This window comes from Chiloscyllium punctatum, chromosome 9 (genome assembly GCF_047496795.1).
Source record: "Chiloscyllium punctatum isolate Juve2018m chromosome 9, sChiPun1.3, whole genome shotgun sequence".
Taxonomy (NCBI): Eukaryota; Metazoa; Chordata; class Chondrichthyes; order Orectolobiformes; family Hemiscylliidae; genus Chiloscyllium; species Chiloscyllium punctatum.
In genome coordinates this window covers 60,039,264-60,061,912 of record NC_092747.1, presented here as the reverse complement: position 1 = coordinate 60,061,912, position 22,649 = coordinate 60,039,264, and the positions used below count along the sequence as shown (strand labels likewise).

Sequence of the window (22,649 nt, the reverse complement as noted above, 5' to 3'; positions counted from 1 at the left end):
GAATCTGTGGAACCCAGAAGGTTGTAGAGGCCATGTTATTAAGTTGAGTTAAAACAGATAGATTGGTCCTTGACAGTAAGGGGATCAAACATTATGGGGTGAAGGCACGAGAATAGGTTGGAAAATATCAGCAATGATCAAATGGTGGAACAAACTCGATAGGCCAAATGGCCTAATTCTGCTCCTACATCTGATGGTCTTATGGTCCATAGAAAAAGATTAGCCAGCGCAACTGGTCCAGAAAGACCAGTGCCAACAGTTTATGTATGCAAAATGACTTTGTCTCAAATAATAATTTATCATTAATCTGTGAATAACCCTTCTCTCTGGAATTAACCAACCACTTGGCCAAAGTACTTTTAAGATAACATTCCATACAGTTTTATGGTTTTCGTGTGTGAAGTTGTCTGTGTTAGCTTCCAAGAAGAGTAGAATTGTCTAGACATTAGTTAATAATTTTTGCATCTTTACTTGAGAACATTTTGTTTGTTAACTGAAGAGAACTAGCTAACAATTTTCTGATATTGAACTAAATAGTGTCATAACTGTACATTTGACAACACTGCTACACTTTACAGATTTCAACTTTATTTTGACCAATGGAGGTGTGAGACCATGAGAGTACCTTTTCCTGAGAGTAGCAATGTTGGCTCATCAGTTCTCCGGCTGTCAAACAAAACTGCCATGGTCCATTAAATACTATATTATGTATATATGGGCTTTAGCCCCTGGAGACATGAATCTTGTTGAAGGATAGCCCTCATCTCTCAATAGCCACCCTTTGGTTTGCTGTGGCGGTTTAAATGTCGATGGTATACTAGACTGTGCAGAATGAAAGAATCAATAACTGCTGTCAGTGTATCAAATATTAACCTGCATGATCCCTTTTGGTTTTTGCATATGATTCCATCATTCCAGAGCAGAGTTGACCTGCAGCCATTTTTGGCTCACACCCATTTACCATATTACATGGCCAGGTCAGGAGTGGGTGTGAAGGCTGTGGGTTAGTCACCTGGCACATTTTATAAGCTCCCCCCACCCCTGCTCCCTGCTTAAAAAAAAGAACAGCATGCGTATAAAATCTGGCCCATGGTTACAAGACAATCAAGTATGATTGATAAACATTCCAAGATGCACAAGGATCGGTGCTGGGTTCACTGTTGTTTGTCATTTATATAAATGATTTGGATGGGAATTTAGGAATCATGGTTAGTAAGTTTGCAGATGACGCCATAATTGGTGGTTTACTTGGTCAGAGAAGGAGTTTATCAAAGGGTACAATGGGACCTTGACCACTTGGGCCAATGGGCCAAAGAGTAGCAGATGGAGTTTAATTTGGATAAATGCGAGGTATTGCATTTTGGAAGGCTAACCAGGGTAGCACTACTAGCATTGTGAATGGTAGGGCTTTGGGAAGTTTTGTGAAACAGAGAGACCTGGGGCTTCAGGTACATGGACACCTGAACAAGGTGGTAAAAAAAGTGTTTGGAATGCTCACCTTCATTGGTCAGATCACTGACCATAGGAGTTGGGATGTCACGTTGTGGCTGTACAGGACATTGCATACAGTCTGGTCACCCTGCTATAGAAAGGATGTTATTAAATTGGAAAGAATTCAGGAAAGATTTAAAAGGATGTTACCGAGACAGGACGGTTTGTGTTATAAGGAGAGACTGGATAGGGTGGACCTTTTGTCCTTTGGAGTGTAGGAGGTTGAGGGGGTGACCTTAGATTTATAAAATCATGGAAGGCAATAGATTAGAATTAGCATTAGCTTTATTGTCACATGTACTCAAATGAGTTTGTGAAACATGTACAGGTCGCTGCTTATAGGTGCAAAGGTCCCTAGCTACAGCTTCTTCAGTTATATCTCTTAGAAAAATAGAGAAATAAGAAGTCCAGCATTGCAAATTTTAGGAATAAATTATGAAATGGAGCAAAAATAATTCAGAACAATGGTCTTCTAAGCCTGTCCATGCTGGCCCCTAGCTTCCAGTCTGGATTGGGCCTTGACTCCAGACTGCGCCAGGCTTCAAGGGGCTGGCAGATCACTCTAGAATCATCTCGAGACTAGAATTCCATGCTGAGGCCATGCCAGGTTAAGACTGCCACATACCACCAGAGGACCACCACAACAGGCTGAGAGACTGCCATGCTAGGCCACTGGGAGATTGCCAGGCTGAGGGGACGTCACACCTGGCCGAGGGGACTTTGAAGTACTTCCAAGAAAAGGTGAATAACAAAGCTCTTTTCTGTAGGGTAGGGGAATTCAAAACTAGAGGGCACAGGTTTAAAGTGAGAGGGGAACCTTTTCATACACAGAGTGGTGCGTGTTTGGAATGAAATAGCAGAGGAAGTGGTAGAGGCACAGTTACAACATTTAAAAGACATTTGGACAGATACATGAATAGGAAATGGAGATATAGCCCAAACACAGGCAAGTGGGACTTGTTTAGTTTGGGAAACCTGGTCAGCATGGATGAGTTGGACTGAAAGTCTTTTTTCCATGCTATGTGACTCTGACTCGACGAATGAATGTTGGTGTCATTCTGACAATAGCCACTATCTCCCCAGTGGTGCTGCTGCGCAAATTGCTAACCTATGATTGACTCTAATAGTGTCCAACATGAGGTATGAGCCCAATTTATTGTGCATGTGTTTAATAAATTAACATTAGCATTGAATTATATGTTCCACTGATCTTTCTCTGATGCATAACTTTAAGAGTCAAATGATAAAAACAGAAGAGTATTAATTTATCACATGTAAATACTTTGCTCCAGTTAAATAAACTAAAGCACCTTTTTCTAATGTTGGTTCTGGTCCACTTATTATAAAAAATTTGGATTTCTGTTTTACAGAAATTTAGAAGAACAACCATCTTGGCAATTATTTTGGACAGCACACCAATTACATTCTGTGAAATTTTAATTGGCAATACTTGGATCGCATTTGAAAATGTGGAGCTAGACAGTAAATTAAAAGGAGCAAATGCAAGATATTTTAAAAAATAGTTCCAGCTGTTAAATTCTTTTAATCTTACAAAACATCACTGCAACACTGTTGAAACCTATACACTTTAAGGTTTTAATGGATAGTATCAGTAACTTTCTCACTGCAGTCAAAACCTTGATTAGTCTTGGGAAGTGGGTAGTTATCACTTCTAATTAAAATCCTTCTGAAACATCAGTTAGGTCTTTTTACATTCAATTTCACTAGCCGTAAAATGTAACATAACCAGAATGGGTTTCCCATGGTTTCTGAATGTCTCCAGAGGAACAAAGGCAAGAGTAAGCTGCAATTCATGTGGATAGTTAAAGTTGTCAGTGCCCCAGATAAACAAAAGTTCGCTTATCACAACTCGGTTCCCTCTGACAAGTCTTTGGCAGAGAATTCTTGTTTCACTATAACTGTTTCAAAACTCTGGAGCTTTTCAAACTAAGTAGGATGAAAAGTATGTTGTATACATTAGACTCCTCATCAACAGAGGAAGACAATCACCTGCCACTCGTGTGCTAATGTGGGATAAGGAGGTGCACAGGAGTGGTGTAATGCTACACAAGGCACTGCCTGTGTACAGGATGTACATGACAAAGTTCTCCTTCCTTGGTCTCTTGAAAGAGCAGTATTTATGCATGCTGAGATTGTCAGTTAAGTTGACAATAGACATCAGCAGCCTCCTAGAAGAAGACCTGCTTCCTACTGCACCTGGAATACATGTATTACTAGTCACTGTGAAAGTTACCTCAGCCCTGAATGCTTTTGTTCCAGGATACTACAGAAGACATAGCAAGAGTTTCAAGTCCACTGCACGTAAAAGCAGATGATGTTTGCTAGGGCTCAGAGTTGCAATGAATTTCCCTACAAATACCCAAAATAAATGGGCATCTAAATTTGCTTCTCTGGTTGGATTTCCTCAAATGTGGAGTGTCGTTGATTACACAAATAAGCTGAGCCAAGCACCCCCATAAACACCAGGAGTATTTATATTCCACAAGAAATGTTCTTCTATCAATGGGCAGCTGGTATGCAACAACAAGGAGATGTCCATTAGCAGATTCCTTAGTTTTCATGACTGTTTCCTACTCCAGTGCCCAACCGTCCAAAGTTTTGTGTTCTAGGAAGCAGACTTAAGCACTGACTTTTAAAAAGCAAAACAAAACTTTCTCTCAAATTGGGCTCATAATACCTGTGAAGAATCTCATCGATGAGGTGCAGGAATGCGACAGCAAGGGACAAATAGCTACCAGGTGAATCATGAGCAAATCACTGAAATGTCCAAGGTGTGGTTTCAGTGCCTGCATGGAAGACACACCACGAAGTTGACCAGAATGAGGCATTTTGCGGTGCTCCATGCTATATAGTGCTTGGAGAAAATGAAGGAGTGTGTTTTCTTTATTCAAGTTCAGGCCAGATTTCTTGATTACATTTACACAAACTATATTTCCAATCTATACACAATAGCGAGGCTGTAGAGCTGCCTGCTTTCTGTCAATCTTCTGGCATCGTACTAACACATAACTACTGCGGTCACAATCACACCAAAGCTTACCTCATACATTCATCTACATATCCATTAATTCACTTCTCTTCAGAAAAGTGTTACATTGTTTATTTTAATTGATGGACCTTATATCAATATTACTGATGAGCAGCCCACCAACTTTATGCAAGTAATTTCAATAGCCCACCTATTTAAACCAGAATTTCAGCTCTTAAAATGAAGTTACATTCCTAGCCACCAACCCTGTTCTTCTTGCTGGCCATTGTATGAAGCTGAAACTTGTTGTTATATCTGATTGCAAGATAAGCCTTCAACCCACATCCATATCTCTGTCTCAATTCTACACACAGAGTCAGAATCATAGTCATACTGCAGGGAAACAGACCCTGCAGTCTAACTAGTTCATGGTAAACATAATCCCAAACTAAACCAGCCTCACCTACCTGCTCCTGAGAAACTCTTATCAGTGTCTTTTCTATCTTTAGATTCATCATCCCAACATGGTTTTGACTGACCTCCCACAATCTACCCTCCCACAATAAACCTGCAATCAGCCTAAACTCTCCATTCTGGCACTTACCTCACCCAAATTCCCATGCTCACTGGTTCCACTGGTTTGTGTTTAGCAAAGCCTCAAATTAAACTACTTATTCTTGTTTTCAAATTTCTCCTGCTTTGAAGAAAGGTTATCAATCTGAAAGGCTAAATCTGTTTTTGTATCTCTACAAATGACTGCAATTGTATAGCAATAAAACAAGGTTTGTGAAAGCATGTTTGTGAAGGGCAAAGGAATTAATATGAAAAGAATGCATTGAGAAGGATTTGCAGTTTCTAAGGCATGTGTTAAATTGGGTTTACTAGCATTCTACAACAGCAGTAGGACTGTAGAAAATTCAATTACAATGTTCCTCCAGACCATATAGTTACTAAAAACATTAAAAACTTACTTTGTGAGCTTCGTCTGGTCCTGACTGATGTTCCTGGAGCGTTTGGTTTGTTGGGGAAACCAAGATTGCTCAGGTTAAAAGTGCAAAAGAATTCTCAGTGACACCACCAGAGAGCAATCTGCAAACTTAAATAAGACTCTGATGGCTTGGAGTGGAAATTCATGCAATCTGCAATTTAACATTGCAATCAGCCAAGGCCATCAGGATTTAACTGCCCACTTCCTGCTTTCTGTCAGGCGGGTGAGGGAGTTGGGGAGAAGGAGGAGTTAAAATTAAAACTTCTCACAGGTCATCCTATTACAATACCGGCTGACATCAAAAGAATTATATTACAATGCTGGTGCTTGTACCATACTAAAATAGCAAAATGATAACACAACAATTAGCAACTGAGACCTTTTGTTTTTGCAATGACTGAAGACACAGTTATCAAATGTGTGATAGATATTTGAATATGAGCCAGCACTACCAATTTCTTACAGCGGGAACTATGTAATTATCCTGGAAATTTCACATATATTTGACAGTAAAAAGCAAAGACATTCTTTATCAGATGCAGCACATTTTCTACAAATGTCAGCTTGGCTTGGTTGGTGATGCTTCTGCCTCTGAGTCAGAAGCTTGCAGGCAGAAAAAACTCACTAGAGGCTTAAAATTATAGGTTGGATCATTTTCTCTGGAATGGAATCCTGACAGCAGGATAATTTCCAGGCCTAAACCCCACATGGAAAAGGCATGAACTGCAATATCTGAAAGAATGGCCAATAAATGGCTAGAGTGCGCACCGATCTCGAATTAAAGGTGGCGAGATAGCTCCAGAAACCTGTTAGTCCTTAGATTTTTCCAATATTGAAGCAAGTGCAGCCTGCTGTTCTAGATAACAAAGCGAGAGACTGAGGTATTTAGAATTAAAAAAAATAAATTGCCACAGCTACCAGTCAGTTACTGCACATGGAGTCCCATCCATAGCAGGATTTAGAACTGAAGCTGTTCTTGCATAAATATGATGGCAAAGGATGGTTTAACAAAGAACTCTTGTCTGAGTTTTTCTCTCTGGTTGGTTTGCTCTTTATCTGCCACAAATCCAGGTTAGAACAATGTCCTTCAGATCTTAGTCATCTTCGTTGGTAGTCATTTTTCCAAATGAACATTTGATGAATTCCTTTGTTACTATTTGCCATTAGAGATGGTACTAACGAGTCTACAGTATTTAGTACTTTGAAAATAATATATAACTTTAAGTAAGGAGTCCACTTGTATTATTAAAGGTAATAAGCCAAAGCTCAGAAATAATGGTCCAAATCCATGTCTCAAATCTCCAAAAGAAAATGAGAAATGTTTGAAGGAGGCTGAACAACTAAGGAAAACTTGAACAGACAAAAAGACCAAATTTTGAAATGTTGTTGCACCTGACAAGATGTTAGTGTAGTTACCTGTCTCTGAGAAACCATTAAAAGCAAGATTCACTGGACCTTATCAAATCAGGAAGAATGTCAGTAATGTAAATAATATAGTGAGGAAAAAGAATCAGCAAATGTGACAAGCTAACATGCTGACAAGATATTACTATCGGGACGATAGTTGGAAGAACAGTATACTGATGATGTAAAGGTAGTAGGAAATGAACTAGAAACCTCAAAACAATGGGAAAGTGAATTCAAGATGAAAAGCTTAAAAGTTAATTTTCCAACAATCAGTTTGGAAAACTGAGAGGCATTTAAAGTTTAAATAGTATCGTGTCATGTCTTCTAGAAATTATTTAGATGACTTATAAAGGCTTATGCAGAATAATAAATCAATTTGTGGAATAGATAATGAAAATGATGTTCTTTATGTTAATATGGGGGATGCATTGCCTATAAAGCCACACCCCTACAGATTCAATTCAAAGAGATTAGCTCAGGTAAGGGAAGAAATTAAGTTCATTTGGACAATTATATTATAGAACTGAGTCAAAATAGCTGATGTATTGTTATGGGTGGCTCACAAATATTCAGCATTGATTATTGCAAAGCCAATGTAGTAAAAAAAGTGGTAGCATATTTTATTCTGAGACTGGAAGATTGTATCAAAGAAAGTGGACACATTTGGTTTATCACAAAAAGCAACTTTCTAAAGAAGTACTAGCAAGTTTCTTTAACTGAAGAGCTGAAGGTACTCATGTTTTGTAACATTTGTACAGTACATTGTACATAATTAATCAATGCAAGATCATGCCATTTGGAATGATAAATGCACTATATATTTCAATGTTTAATCAATGAAGTAATTGACAGACAGCATAATTGTGTCATTTACATCAATAATTTAGATGCTTTTGGCCAAACCTGGGAGGAACATTTACACCATTCAACGGAATATTTAATCAGCTATGAAAGGCAACTTTGGTTATACATTTGGCTAAAACTTTGCCAAGGCATCTTTGGAGCATACTGTGGTACTAGCCTAAATAACATCTAGTGAAGCGAAGTCTTTTACATTTTCCCATGTCCAAAACATGAAATTTAACATTATATTAGCACTTATGGATTTGTCACATGTTTGTAACAACCTTCAGCACTGTTGTTGTTCCCTTAACAAACTTGTGGATGAAAAGCAGAAAATTTGAATGGACACAAGAGTCTTTGAAAATTTGGAAGATATGCTGACAAAAGTGCTAAGTTTCAGCCATGCCCAATTATTCAAAACCATTCAACTTTACTGTTGGTACAAATAACATCAGTGTGGGGGTTATTTTACCACAAAATGATGAGATGGGGATTGAATAGCACATCAGTCATTTTTCAAAGAAATTGACTGTCTATCAACAAAAATATTTAACCGTTAAAAAAGAAAAAGTGACTATTTTCTCTGCATTATTCCATTTGCAATAATATGGAAAAAAAAACTGTTATCCTTTGATTTTTTCAGCAAAAGTTCAGGACAAGAAGTTTTGATTATTTCAATGGAGCTCAACTCCCCAACTGCATTATTTAAGAATTGTTTATGTGTCTGGAAAAGAATGTCATTGCAAACATTTTCTTGAGAGCACATAGTATAGAGATTGTGTGCTATGCAACAATGTTTACGATGTAACTGAGTTATAAATAACGTCAACATAATTATTGTTATTATGTTGCAGAATTAGTGTTAAGATGAGTTTTAATGGACTAGGCCATTCAGCTTATCAGTTCTACTTCCCCCATCCAATGCGATCATGGTGCATCTAACAATCCTCAACTCCCTTTTCCTGCCTTTTTCTGATAACTGTTGATTCATTGACTGATTGAAAAAAACTTATTGATCTCTGCCTTGAATATATTTGACAATCCAGCCTCAAAAGCCTTCTGCAGTGAGGAATTCCTCAAATTCACTAATGGTTGAGGGAAGAAATTTATCCTCATCTCTGTTTTACATTTATTCTGAGATTATGCCCTCTGGTCCTTATTCAATACTGAACAGTTACTAGGCTGAAGTCAGGACTAAACAAACATACAAACTCTTTATTGGTTGTAGCCTAACAGGGAGGTTTAATTTCATAGCTGTGCACTCTATAAAAGCTGAATACAAATCTGAACAAGTTTACAATCTGTCTGATTACTCACTAGTGTGACTCACCAGTTCCCATGTGACTTACATCTTAAAAGGATATTATTCCAACATTACATACACCAATCACAATATACAACAGTCGTAGACAGTCCCACAAGGGGAGCAACCTGTCTGCACCTACACCATCAAATCTTTTAAGAACCTTTTATGTTTCAATAAGATTGCATCTCACTGCTGTAAATTAGAATGTTTACAGCTCAGCCTACTCAGCATCTCAACATAAAACATTCCCTCCAAGTCTGTAACAAAACAAATAACAGAGGATGCACCAGTAATATTTCAATGCTTAACCAATAAAGTAATTGACAGACAGCATAATTGTGTCATTTACATCAATAATTTGGATGTTTTTGGCCAAACCTGGGAGGAACATTTACACCATTCAGCAGAATGTTTGATCAGGTATGAAAAGTCACTTTGGTTATACATTTGCCTAAAAACATAAGTTGCTAGAAAATCTCAACAGGTCTGTCAGCATTTGGGGAGAGAAAGCAGAGTTGGCATTTCTGAAGAAAGGTCACTGGACTCCAAATTTTAACTCTGCTTTTTCTACACTGACGCTGCCTGACCTGCTGAGTTTTTCCAGAAATGTCTGTTTTTGCTCCAAATCTGGCATCAACCTTGTAAACCTTCTCTGGACTGTCTCCAGTGCTAGTATATTTCTCCTTTGCATAAAGAGCACAAAGTATTCACAAATATTCACAGGATTGCAGGTGTCATCTGACTAGTGCCATGTATAGTATTAGTTCCTTTTCAAATGTGAATTGCTAACTCATATTACATATGGCTGCCACTATGTTGTGTTATCAATGCTTAACACAAACCTACCAAACACTTTGACAATGATTGGTAATCTAAATAAAATGTTATTTATTGAAGAATAACAGGATTCCAGGAGATCACTTTGTACATAATGATTAACATTGTTGCAACTATTATATCATATGTTAACTTGTGTCATTTCATATGATGTATACCATACCTTTAACATATTCACCAACATTCAGAACCTGAACATTTCAATGGCATTACTATGCCCATCCTGGGTTATCTTTGACTAGAAACCGGCCTAGAGCAACCATATAAATACTATGGCTACAGCAGCAGTATAGGAGTTAGGAATTCTGTGGTAGGTAACACACCTCCTTTCTCTCTAAAGCCTGTCATGACTGTTAGTGAATATTGTGCACTTATCTGGATGACAATAGCTCCAAAAACACTCAAGAGGCTTGACACCATCCAAGACAAAGCAGAATGCTAGATCAGCATGTCATGATAAGATTCCATACAGTGTGGAAACAGGCCCTTTGGCCCAACAAGTCCACACCGACCCTCCAAAGAGTAACCTACCTAGATCCATTTCCCTCTGACTAATGCACCTAACACTATGGGCAATTCACCTGACCTACACATCTTCAGACTGTGAGAGGAAACCGGAGCACCAGGAGGAAACCCATGCAGACACAGGGAGAATGTGCAAACTCCACACAGACAGTCACCCGAGGCTGGAATCAAACCTGGAACCCTGGAGCAGCAGTGCTAACCACTGTGCCACCATGCCACCCCTGAAAGAAGGTTCCACCGAGATGTTCAATATTCACTCCCTTCACCAACAATGCCATGGAGCAGCAATGCAACTGTCTATAAGTTGCATGGCAGTAACTCATTGAGGGTACTCTAACAGCACCTTCCAAACATGTGATCTTCACCACTTGGGAAGACAAGGGCAGCATCTGTGATGGGAGAAACAGGGTTAACAATTTCAGTCCAGTCTGACTCTTCTTCAGAACTGAAAGGGGGAGGAAAAAGGTGGTGTTTATAATGTTGACAGATGGAGGAGGGGTGAGGGAAACAGATAGTATGGAGGCCCAGTGCAAAAGGCAAAGGATTATTAATTCTGGTGAAATATAGATAGCAATGCAAAATGGGTGTAAAGTGAGTTGTGAAAGGGAGAAAATGGATCCTCCATGCTGACAGCAAAGTAAACAGAATACAAACAAATCAAGATCATGGGGCGGGTAGAGAATTTAAAACAAAAATGGAGGACAGGCATTATGTGGTCAGGCTCTGAAGTTGTGGAATTTAATATTGAGTTCCAGATGCTGTAAAATGCTTAAGTGGAAAATGAGATTCATTGAGCTTGTGTTATGTTTCATTTGAACGTTGTAGCAGGCCCAGGTCAGAAATGTTTCATGGGAACAAAGATCTTTATTTAAATGGAAAGTGACTGGGCAGTCAGGGATATTCCTACAGACAGAGTGAGGCACTCCACAAAGTGGTCACCAGTCACAGAACAGAGATTTATGCTGCATTGTATTGCTGCTTACACTTTGGCTAGAGCTATAACAGAACAGACCACAGGCTTCCTAGTGGCGAGGTTTCAATGCCTAGACCCTTCTGGTGAGGCCTGGCAGTATTGCCCAGAAAGAATATACTGCATCATTAGTGTAAGTGGGAGAAAATGCTCATGCAGATCAAGAATAAGTTAGTGTCACTGTTAATTGGAGAACAGATTAGCGCAATGAAGCTTATTGGTCACAGCAATGATCCCATTGCTTGCACATTCAGCTCTTCTCCCATCCCCACATGAGCAGTTGTGATCTTCTCTGGCCAAATTTAATATTTCCTTTTTGAAAGGAGTGAAGAGCATAACGTGCAGTACCATCTTTCCAATCCCTATACCCCTCCCCCACCCACCACTAATCTTGGCCCTCACAGTCCAAATGTGGATGTTTTCTTTCCTGTAATGAAACAAAAAGAGAAGTTGGATATGATGGATGGATAGATAGTAGTGATGCAAAAGCAAGAAAAATGGTAAGGTGTCACCAGCGTATGAGTGAGTAAGAAACAGAGGGTGGAAAACACTAGTTGTCTGGGAGGACGACGTTTGTGAGAGTTCAGTGGACATGATCATGCAATAGAGTGAGTTATAGTCCACAAAACTTGGTGAGATGCATGCGGAGGGCAGAGTTAGAGGAGTGGTGGTCCTATGACAGAAATAGCAAAGATGAGATTGTGGTACCTAACTTTACAGAGTTCAGAAGATCATTGACCTTCTCCAGTGGACTGCTAGGAGTTCTATTTCACTCAGGACATGGTACTGATCTGGGCTTCTACCAGTTTTCAGTTAGCATAGCCTTTTTGTATTATTTGGTTAGAGATAACAATGCAGGATGATAGTAGGTGGACCAGTTCCTAGCTTACAGCACCTAACTTGTGCGACTGGGCTTTAAAGATGATACCAGCAGCAAGAACATGGGAAGCCCCAGCAGTGATTAACTTTTCTGCCTCCTTAGTTACATGATTACAAATGAAGGGTGCTGAAGAGCCCAGCTGAATGATTAATGAGGTGAAGATTGCGTGAGAAAAGTCACTCTAAGCCATGACAAATTGGGAGAATAAACCTCATTCACCAAAATGCTCCCACTGGAAATGGATAAAATCAACACAAAGTTTGTTTCATAAGTATTTGAATACTCTCCTAAACCTTTCTCATTTATTGAGGGATGGTGATGTGGGGTAGGACAAAGGCAAGGTCAAAGGATCTGCACTCAATTACTACAAACAATGATGGATGTCAGAGCCATTATTCAGGAAGAAGCCATAACATCATTTGCAAGACAGAAGAAGCATAAAGACTTGCTCTGCTTCCTGTTGCCAAGCAATCTTTTACTCTGCATAAAAGGTATACAGCTGCATAAAAGTAGATATTTTGAAAGAAAATGTTATTGTGGCACTATGGATCTGAGATAGTTATCAGAATTAGTTACAAGTTTAGTACCACTTCACCCTGCAAACCAAAGAAATCAACTAAAACCTGAAATGTGTTTTTTGGCAGTTATAAGTCCCAGATGAATCGCATATTTTTCGGAATTCAAAATTAAAACCATATGTGTTTTATAGTATGCCAGAGAAAATATCTTGGCTAGACATATCTTTGAAGAATAGTTAGTACTTTAAAATTGTGAAATTGAGATCATTATGACCTTAAAATTCAGTTCACTCTACATATTACAAAATCAATGTGGCTAAACTTTGTTATTGATTACTGCTTTTAAGTTATCTTATAATGCTTTCGGAATTGTGACAATGCATCCAGTTAATTTGAACAGACAGTTCAACAATCTTGAATTTTTTAATCTGCCACCATCAACAGGGAAATAATAGAGATATGGTTGACAATTAAAGAATAGTGGAGCACTGTTTCATAACTCATAATGCAAGTAAGACAAGAAATTAATTTGCTGTTTTCATATTTGTACATATTTTGAATTGGATTTTACATTAATAAAGTGTTGGCAAATGTCTGAGGTTTGCATACATAAACAAGGCGTGAACAATACATGCAGTAAGGATAAAACCTGGTTAGGGAATTGTGACATAATTCTCAAACTGATTATATTTTTTGCTTCTATTGCTGACAATTTCTTTTTCTGCTTCAGTCCAGACACCTGTTCCAGGCAACCACGATATTAAGTAGAATGTAAGAACAATACTCTGATGGTGTTACCCTAACTTACTTACTAGTTTAACTTTAAAATTCGTAAATCATATTCAATCCCAGAGCTACAGGATTTGGCAAGACTGGCATCCAAGAACCTCTGAAAATACAGAAGAAAGAACTATGTCTCAGGTCCCCGGATGAGAGGATCTTTTTGCTGGTTTTCTGTCAGATTTTCCAGTTCACAATTTGTTTATGTCTCACACCTTTGGTCTTCTCATTCCTGGAAAGCTTTAGCTGTTTATAGTGTAATTATTTCTCCTACTTTAGGAAGAATAGTGAAGGATAGAAAAGGAGGAGGAGAATCAGGGGCCAGAAGCAGCAAAGCCTATCAAAAGGCAGCAAATGTGAACACATGTAGGAGGCTCTCATAAATTGTGTCATATCCAACAAGCAGGATGTACAGATCAAAAGTAAACTTCCCAGACCTACCTGAAGTATTTTCCAAGCAGGCTGTTGCAAGGCTCTTCTGACTGAGAGACCACAAGACATAGAGCTAGAAGTAGGCCGTTTGGTCCACCAAGTCTGCTTTGCCAATCAATAAAGATCATGTCTGAGCTGATAATTCTCAACTCCATTTTTCTGTGTATTCCACATTACTCTTGATTCTGTTACTGATTAAAAATCTGTCTATCTGACTTAATGATCCAACTTCAACAGGTGTCCGTAGCAAATAATTTGATAGATTCACAACCCTCAAGAGGAATTCCTCATCTTTTCTGTATTAAATATGTGATCTCTTATTCTGAAATTATGCTCCCTGCTCCTGGATTCTCCCACAAGGGGAATAAAAGCTTTACCACATCTACTCTGTCAAATCCTCTAAGAATCTTATATGTTTCAACAACGTCATCTCTCATTCTTCTTTATTTCAATGGGTACAGGCTCAACTTCTTCCTCATAAAGCAGTCCGTTCATACCTGGTATCAGCCTAATGAATCTTCTCTGGGCTGTCTTTAATGCAGATATATCTTCCCTTGCAATCAATGTTCAGCTTGTGGCCAATCACAGCATTACTGTCAATGACTAGACACTCGGGCAGCTGCCATCATACACTGAACTTACGATGGTCTAATGTCAATTTGTCCTTGCGAGGAATGTGGCAGGATGGCTGCTGAGATGTTTGATGATAGTCCTGTGCGAGATTAGACTGACAGAGTGGTGATTGGCTGGATTGGATTTGTCCTACGTTTTGTAGACAGGACATACTTGGGCAATTTTCCACATTGTTGAATAGATGCCAGTGTTGTAACTGACCTGGAACAGTTTGGCTAGGAGAGTGCCAAGTTCTGGAGCACAAGCCTTCAATACTATTGCCGGAATATTGTCAGGGCCCACAGCTTTTGCAGTATCCAGTGCCTCCAACCATTTCTTGACATTATGTGGAGTGACTCAAAGTGGCTGAAGACTAATATCTGTATTGCTGGGGACCATTGGAGGAGGCCAATATGGATCATACACTCAGCTCTTCTGGCTGAAGATTGCTGCAAAAGCTTCAGCCTTATCTTTTGCACTGACGTGTTGGGCTCTTCCATCACTGAGGATGGGGATATTTGTGGAGCCTCCTACTCCAGTGACTTGTTTAATTCTCCACTAACATTCGGGACTGGATGTGGCAGGACTGCAGAGGTGAGCCGTTGGTTGTGGGATGACTCAACACCCTCTATGACTTGCTGCTAATGCTATTTGGCATGCAAGTAGGCTTGTTTGGTCAATTCACCAGGTTAACACCTCATTTTTAGGTATGCCTGGGACTGATTGCATTCTCAGTTGATCCAGAGTTGATCCCCTGGCTTGATCATCGTGATTGAGTGGGGAATAAGGCAGGCCATGAGGTGGCAGATTGTGCTGGAGTACAATTCTGCAGTTGATGACCCAGAGTGCTTAATGGATGTCTAGTTCTGAGTTGCTAGATCTGTTCAAAATCTGTCCCGTTTAGCACAATGGCAGGGCCACACAACAAGAAGGAGGGTATTCTCAACGTTAATGTCAGACTTCATCTCCACAAGAACTATGTGGTGGTTACTCTTGCTAATACTATCATGGCTAGATGCATCTGGCAGATTGGTAAAGATGAAGTCAAGTGTGTTTGTCCCTTTCATTAGTTCCCTCATTAGTCTAACAGCTATGTCCTTTAGAACCTGACCATCTGTATCAGTAGGCTGCTGCTGAGCCACTCTTTGTGGTGGACATTGAAATAGCTAATTCAGAGTACATTCTGCACTCTGTCCATCCTCAGTACTTCCGCCAATTATGCAACATGAAGGAGTACTGATTCATCAACCGAGGAGGAATGGTGCAAGGTAATCAGCAGGAGGTTGCCCAGGTTTCATCTGAAGCTGTGAATTATGGCACATAGTCAATGTTGAGGACTTCCAGGACAACATCCTCCCGACAAGATCACTGTACAGCCACCTCTGCTGGATCTGTCCTGCGGTGGGACAGGATGTAATGAGGGATGGATATGGTGGTGTCTGACACATTGTTTGCAAGGTATGATTCCATGAGTATGACTATGATCAGGCTGTTGCTTGATTAGTCTGTGAGCCAGTTCTCCCAATTTTGGCAATACCTCTCAGATGTTACTAAGGAGGACTTTGTGAGGTGACATTGGTTGTTTCTGCCGTTGTCTATTCCAATGCCTATGACAGTAGTGATTGATACGACAGAATGGCTTGTTGGGCTATTTCAGAGGCCAATTAAAAGTCAACTACACTGGTAGGGTCTGGATTCAGATATAGGCCAGATCAGGTGGGGCTGGCAGATTTCTTCCCTGATGGTCATTAGTGAGCGAGGTGGATTTTCCTGACAATTGACAATGGTTTCATGGTCAATAGTAGATTCTTAATTACAAGAATGAAAGAAGTAAAAGTAGGATTAGGACATATTATCCCCTCAAGCCTACCCATAACTCTATAAGATCATGGCTCATCTACCCCAGGCCTGAACACCTTTTTCATGCCAATTCCTCGTAGCTGTTAATTCCTTGATATTTCAAAAAATCTATCTGCCCCCTCTTTAAATATTTTCACTGATCTAGCTTCCACAATTCTCTGCAATAGAGAATTCCTGATTCTCTGAGAAAAGAAATTCCTTCACATCTCAGTCAATATGACCCCCAGTTTGAGAATCGCCCACTAGTGGAAACATCTTCTCGACAACTACCCTGTCAGTCCCCGTCAGAATGTTGCACGTTTCAATAAGATGACCCTTGTTCTTTTAAATTCTACAAAATAAAGACCTAAGCTGTTTTGCCATTCTTGATATGTCAATCCCTTCATCTCAGGAATCAGCCTAAGTGAATATCTTTCAAAATTCCTCCAATGCCAAGATATTTTTCCTTAAATATGGAGACCAAAACAGTGCACAGCATACCAGGTATGGCTTCACAAATACTGAGTGCAAGTATAAGAAGATTACCTTACCTTTAAACTCCAACCCCAGCAATAAAATCCATTGATTTCCTTCATTATTTGCTGAACCTGCTTGCTAATTTAAATAAAAAGCAGCTGAAACTGTCCTTCCCAGAAGCACACAACTTGTTCTGATGCAGGCTTTACTATCATGGATAGTGGGGAGATGGAGGGGCTGGGATCTTCTGGAATGCCCAGAGAAGCTCTTTGGAGATGGAAAGAACTGGGATGGAGGGAGACATGATGGCTGAAGGACCTCTTCTGTGCTGGATGACTCTACGACTTTATAATATGCACGCACACTACGCCAATTTCAACTCAACAAATTAGGCAACAGCCATTCACAGGCTAATTTCTCAGGGCAATGTCCTGATCAATAAGAGTCAACCTGCAGAGATATCATAGCAATTACAGAAACATGGCTCAGGATGGACAGGACCAGCAGCTTAATGTTCCAGGATACAAATGCTATCAGAAGAATAGAAAGGGGGGGGGGAGAGAGAGGAGGGGGAGTGCTGTTTTTGATAAATGATAATATTACAGCTGTACTTAGGGAGGATATTCCTGGGGATACATCCAGGGAAGTTATTTGGGTGAAACTGAGAAATAAGAAAGGGATAATCACCTTATTGGTGATTATAGACATCCTGATAGTCTTTGGGATATTGAGAAACAAATGTGTAAGGAGATATCAGTTACCTGTAAGAATAATAGGGTGTTTACGGTTGGGATTTTAACTTTCCATAGATTGGGACTGCTATAGTGTTAAGGATTTAGATAGAGAGGAATTTGTTAAGTGTGTACAAGAAAGTTTTCTGATTCAGTATGTGGATGTATCTACTAGAGAAGGTGCAAGATTTGACCTATTCTTGGGAAATAAGGCAGGGCAGGTGACTGAGGTGTCAGTGGGGGAGCACTTCCGGGCCAGCGACCATAATTCTAATAGTTTTAAAATAGTGATGGAAAGGAATAGACTGGTTCTAAAAGTTGAAGTTTTGAATTGGAGGAATGCTGATTTTGATGATATTAGGCAAGAACTTTCAAAAGCTGATTGGGGGCAAATGTTCACAGGTAAAGGCACGGCTGGAAAATGGGAAGCCTTCAGAAGTAAGATAATGAGAATCTAGAGAAAGTATATTCCTGTTAGGTGAAAGGAAAGGCTGGTATGTGTAGGGAATGCTGGATGACTAGAAAAATTGAGGTTTTTGTTAAGAAAAAGAAGGAAGCATATGACAGGTATAGACTAGAGAGATCAAATAAATATTTTGAAGAGTATAAAGGCAGTCAGAGTATATTTGAGAGAAATCAAGATGGTAAAAAGGGGATATGAGATAGCTTTGGCAAATAGAGTTAAGGAGAATCCAAAGGGATTTTATAAATACATTAAGGACAAAAGGGTAACTAGGGAGACAATAGGCCCCTTCAAAGATCAGCAAGGCAGCCTATGTTTGGAGCCGAAGGAGATTGGGGAGATACTAAGTAAGTATTTTGCATCAGTGTTTACTGTTAAGAAGGACATGGAAGATATAGAATGTGGGGAAATAGATGGTGACATCTTGGAAAATGTCCATATTACAGAGGAGGAGGTGTTGGATGTCTTGAACTCTTTGGGAAGCTAGGGAAGTGATTGCTGGGCCCCTTACTGAGATATTTGTATCATACATAGTCACAGGAGAGGTGCCGCAAGACTGGAGGTTGACTAACGTAGTGCCACTGGCTCAAAGGTAGAAGACACAGGGTGGTGGTGGAGGCATGTTTTTCAGACTGGAGGCCTGTGACCAGTTGTGCGCCACAAGGATTGGTGCTGGTCCACTACTTTTTATCCTTTAAATAAATGATTTGGATCTTAACATAGGAGGCATAGTTAGTAAGTTTGCAGATGACACAAAAATTCGGAGGTATAGTGGAGAGCGAAAAACCTTACCTCAGAGTACAACGAGATCTTGACCAGATAGGCCAATGGGCTGAGGAGTGGCAGATGGAGTTTAATTTACATAAATGCACGGTATTTTGGAAAAGCAAATCTTAGCTGGACTTATACACTTAATGGTAAGGTCGTAGGGAGTGTTGCTGAATGAAGAGACCCTGGAGTGCAGATTCATAACTCCTTGAAAGTAGAGTTGCAGGTAGATAGTTTAGTGCAGAAGGTGTTTGGCATTAGGAGTTGGGAGTTCATGTCCTGGCTATACAGGACATTGGTTCGGCCACTTCTGGAATACTGCATGTAATTCTGGTCTCCTTCCTATCAGAAGGATGTTCTGAAACTTGAAAGGGTTCAGAAAAGATGTAGGAGGATGTTGCCAGGGTTGGAGAATTTGAGCTATAGGGAGAGGCTGAATAGGCTAGAACTGTTTTCCCTGAAGCTTGGAGGCTGAAGGATGACCATACAGAGGTTTATAAAATCATGAGGAGCATGCATAGAATAAATAGACAAAGTATTTTTCCTGAGATGGGGAAATCCAGAATTAGAGGGCATATCTTTAGAGTGAGAGGGTATAGATATAAAAGGGACCTAAGGGACAACGTTTTCATGCAGACGGTGATGTGTGTATGGAATGAGCTAACAGAGGAAATGGTGGAGACTGGTACAATTGCCGCATGTATAAAGCATCTGGATGGGTATATGAATAGGAAGTGTTTCGAGGGATATGGGCCAAGTGCAGGCAAATGGAATTAGATTAGGTTGGGATATCTGGTCGGCATGGGTAAATTGGCCCAAAGGGTCTGTTTCCGTGCCGTACATCTCTATAACTCGATGACTCTGCCTGGTTTATAATTTAAACAAAGTCTTGTTGTTGACTGTCAATCAACTCTAATCATTGCAATCACCATGGAAACACCTCTGCCAGAGGCTCACCTGCCAACTAATCAGCACTTACCTGTCATGCAATATAAGTGTTAGTTTTCCCCTTGAGCATCTAGCGAAATGTCCTGATGAACGTGTTATCAAGCAATTATTTTGAAACAATGAAATGAAGTAGAATCCATCTTATTCATACTGTAAGTGTGTGCCCATGAGGCTGTCCCTGGCATCTCAAGCTCTGTGATTCATAGCTTTATCATGTTTTCATGGATGGCTCTCCTGATTAATTTCTTGATCCTCAATCTCTTTTTCATGAACAGAAAATTGCTGTTATCACCCCTTTTCATCGGCATCCAGGAATTTCCCTTTCATTGGCTCCAGTTGTGAAATGCACAGCTTCTCCCAATGATGTGGGACACTCTTCCTTGCTTATTTGGCAGGCTTTAGAGCTGACCAGACTTGAAACCTCATCTTCAGGAGGCCTATGGTCTGTTCCACTGCGGCCTTGGTCAAAGTGTGAGCAGCATTCTTTGTTCTGTGTCAGACTGAGGGTTTGTTAAAGCTAACGTGAGCCATGTAATACCTCTTGACTCCCAGCAGCAATCCCTGTATGTGCCAGGGACTTTGAAAGGAAATAGGAATCTGTGAGTTCTCCAGTATGTAAGTGCCATGGAAATTCTAAGGGTATTTTGTGCAGACCTTCAGAATTTAGTATAATATATAATTTGATCATTAATGGAATGGAAGCATTTTCTGTTCACAAAGTGAACTGGTAATAGGCGACTGTCAAAGCTAAGTGGGTACTGCCAATGGTACCCTGCACCTTGGAGAAGGTAACGTAGGTGGAGAATCCCAATGGTCATCTGCTTGGCTATCATTTTAAAGGGAAAGCATATAAAGAGATGGCTAAAATAGCATTAGGAACACCCCAAATGCATTTATGGATTAAAGATTAGAAAAGGCCATACAGGTCCTCTGTTCTTCCTTGAAATGAGCAGCTGACATTAATATTCAGGGCTGCTGTGAATTTAATGGTGACTGGGAAGGGACTGCCACTCAGTCCTATTAAGTACAAATCCTCGCGCAGTAGATGACAGAGGTTGGAGGTGATGGAACTGCACATCCATAATAGTCGCTTGCGGTCTTGCAGCCAAGTGAAGAAGATGACACAGAAGCCTCTTAAAAGAGGATCTCATTTATAGAATCACAGGATCCTTATAGTGAAAAAAGGCCATTTGGTCCATCAAGTCCACACCAGCCCTCCAAACAGCATCCCACTGAGACCCACCACCTTACCTATCCCTATAAGCCTGCATTTCCCAAGATTAATCCACCTAGCCTGCACATCCCTGGACACCATGGGAAATTTAGCATGACAAATCCATGCTAAAATTGACTTCATAATTCCAGAACTGCTGTGAAATAAATTAAAATGCAGAAGTTGAAAGGACAGTAAGGATAAAATGCTGTGAGCAATAACCAACAAGTGCTCATTAAAGGCCAGGAAATATATTAGAAATAATGTATAGTCCCAATAATATTAACTATCACCCTTTGTTACCTTTCTGTCAAATTACAGAAATAATTTGACATCATTATGTCTGGAGGTGATTACAACAAAAAAGCTTAGCTCATATCAAATTTATGCAGGAATTAGTTCTACTCAAATTTTAAAATAAAGTCTTTCCTAATTGTATGTTATATAATTTTGTTAATAGATTTGGTGCAAATATCAGTCAAATCTCACTGTTGTTCATCCCTAAGAATATTCACCTGACAGGTCATTGTCTAAAAAGAAAATAAATCACCATAGAATAAAATTCAGAAATTTTGCCTATATACAGAAATTTATGCATCTTTCAAGCAAAATAATATGGCTATAGATACTATTTTGCTCCATCTAAATTCATGAGCTCTTCTCAGTGGCAGCGGGCGTTGTGCTTGAAGTGGATTGATCTATTTCTGATAAAGCTTTACAAGATGTGATTTCTCTGGTGACCACGTTTAATTAGATATTAAATAAAGTGCTTATCTTTCTGCTCCCAGAGTTGGAAGCATAGCATCCTTGGAATTGTAATTCTCAGAATAAATGAGTAGTAATAGGCAGAAACAAAATTTATTTCTGCAACTTTGACATTTGTTGTGTGTTTTTCTGTGCAATAAGATTTGTGCACTGTGTGATATGTTAGGCAGAAATTCTTGGGGAAATCACTGAAATGTTGGCAAATTAGATTTAAAAAGAAAATAAAAGGTCTTCTTTCCATTTGTGCATTCAAAGGAACATTTTAGGTTTATTTTAACAATTACACATTTGCTGGTGTTGAAAAGGCAAAACTGAAATATTGGAAACTGAACTGAAAGCCAGAACATTTTTAATAGAATTACATAATGTCGGCATCTGAAAAATATAGGTTACCTAAAATTGAGAAGAGGTGTTTACACCACAAATGTTCTTCTCCTTTTAGATGTAGAGAAATTTCTGTTGCGTATTTACACTATTTTACTTCTTAAAATATTATACGTCATGCATGGAATTACTTCCTCACTGGTATAGTGAGAGTAACGGCCAGTGAGGTGGCGAAATAGGGTGAGAATGAAATAAAATGCCAGATTCTCAACATTGACAAAAACTCATTCGATTTTCCCCTAGTGTGTTCAGAAGTTCACTCTTATGTAGTAATGAGCTTATTTCCATGTATTAACATATCAGATATGTTTCCCGCCCATGTGGGAAATGGGCAATTGAAGTCTCCATTGTGCTGGGTCGCTACAGAATAGTCAATATGATAGGGAGCAATTGCAGATAGTAGGATGAACCTCATAGTTAATGGGAGGGGATTGGGAGCTCTGGAAGAGGAAATTTAAGCAAATCATGGTAATTTTAGTCTCT

The 22,649-nt window shown here is 39.5% G+C and overlaps 1 protein-coding gene across 1 annotated transcript in view; it reads right to left on the bottom strand.

Annotated features, from left to right (window-relative positions):
* aff3 (AF4/FMR2 family, member 3) overlaps positions 1-5,520 on the bottom strand; it is a 152,704-nt gene extending 147,184 nt beyond the window's left edge. Inside the window, exon 1 of the mRNA XM_072577637.1 lies at positions 5,452-5,520. The gene's annotated coding sequence lies outside the window, so the exon portion shown is untranslated. The remainder of the gene's footprint in view (positions 1-5,451) is intronic.
* Positions 5,521-22,649: the final 17,129 nt, after the last annotated feature.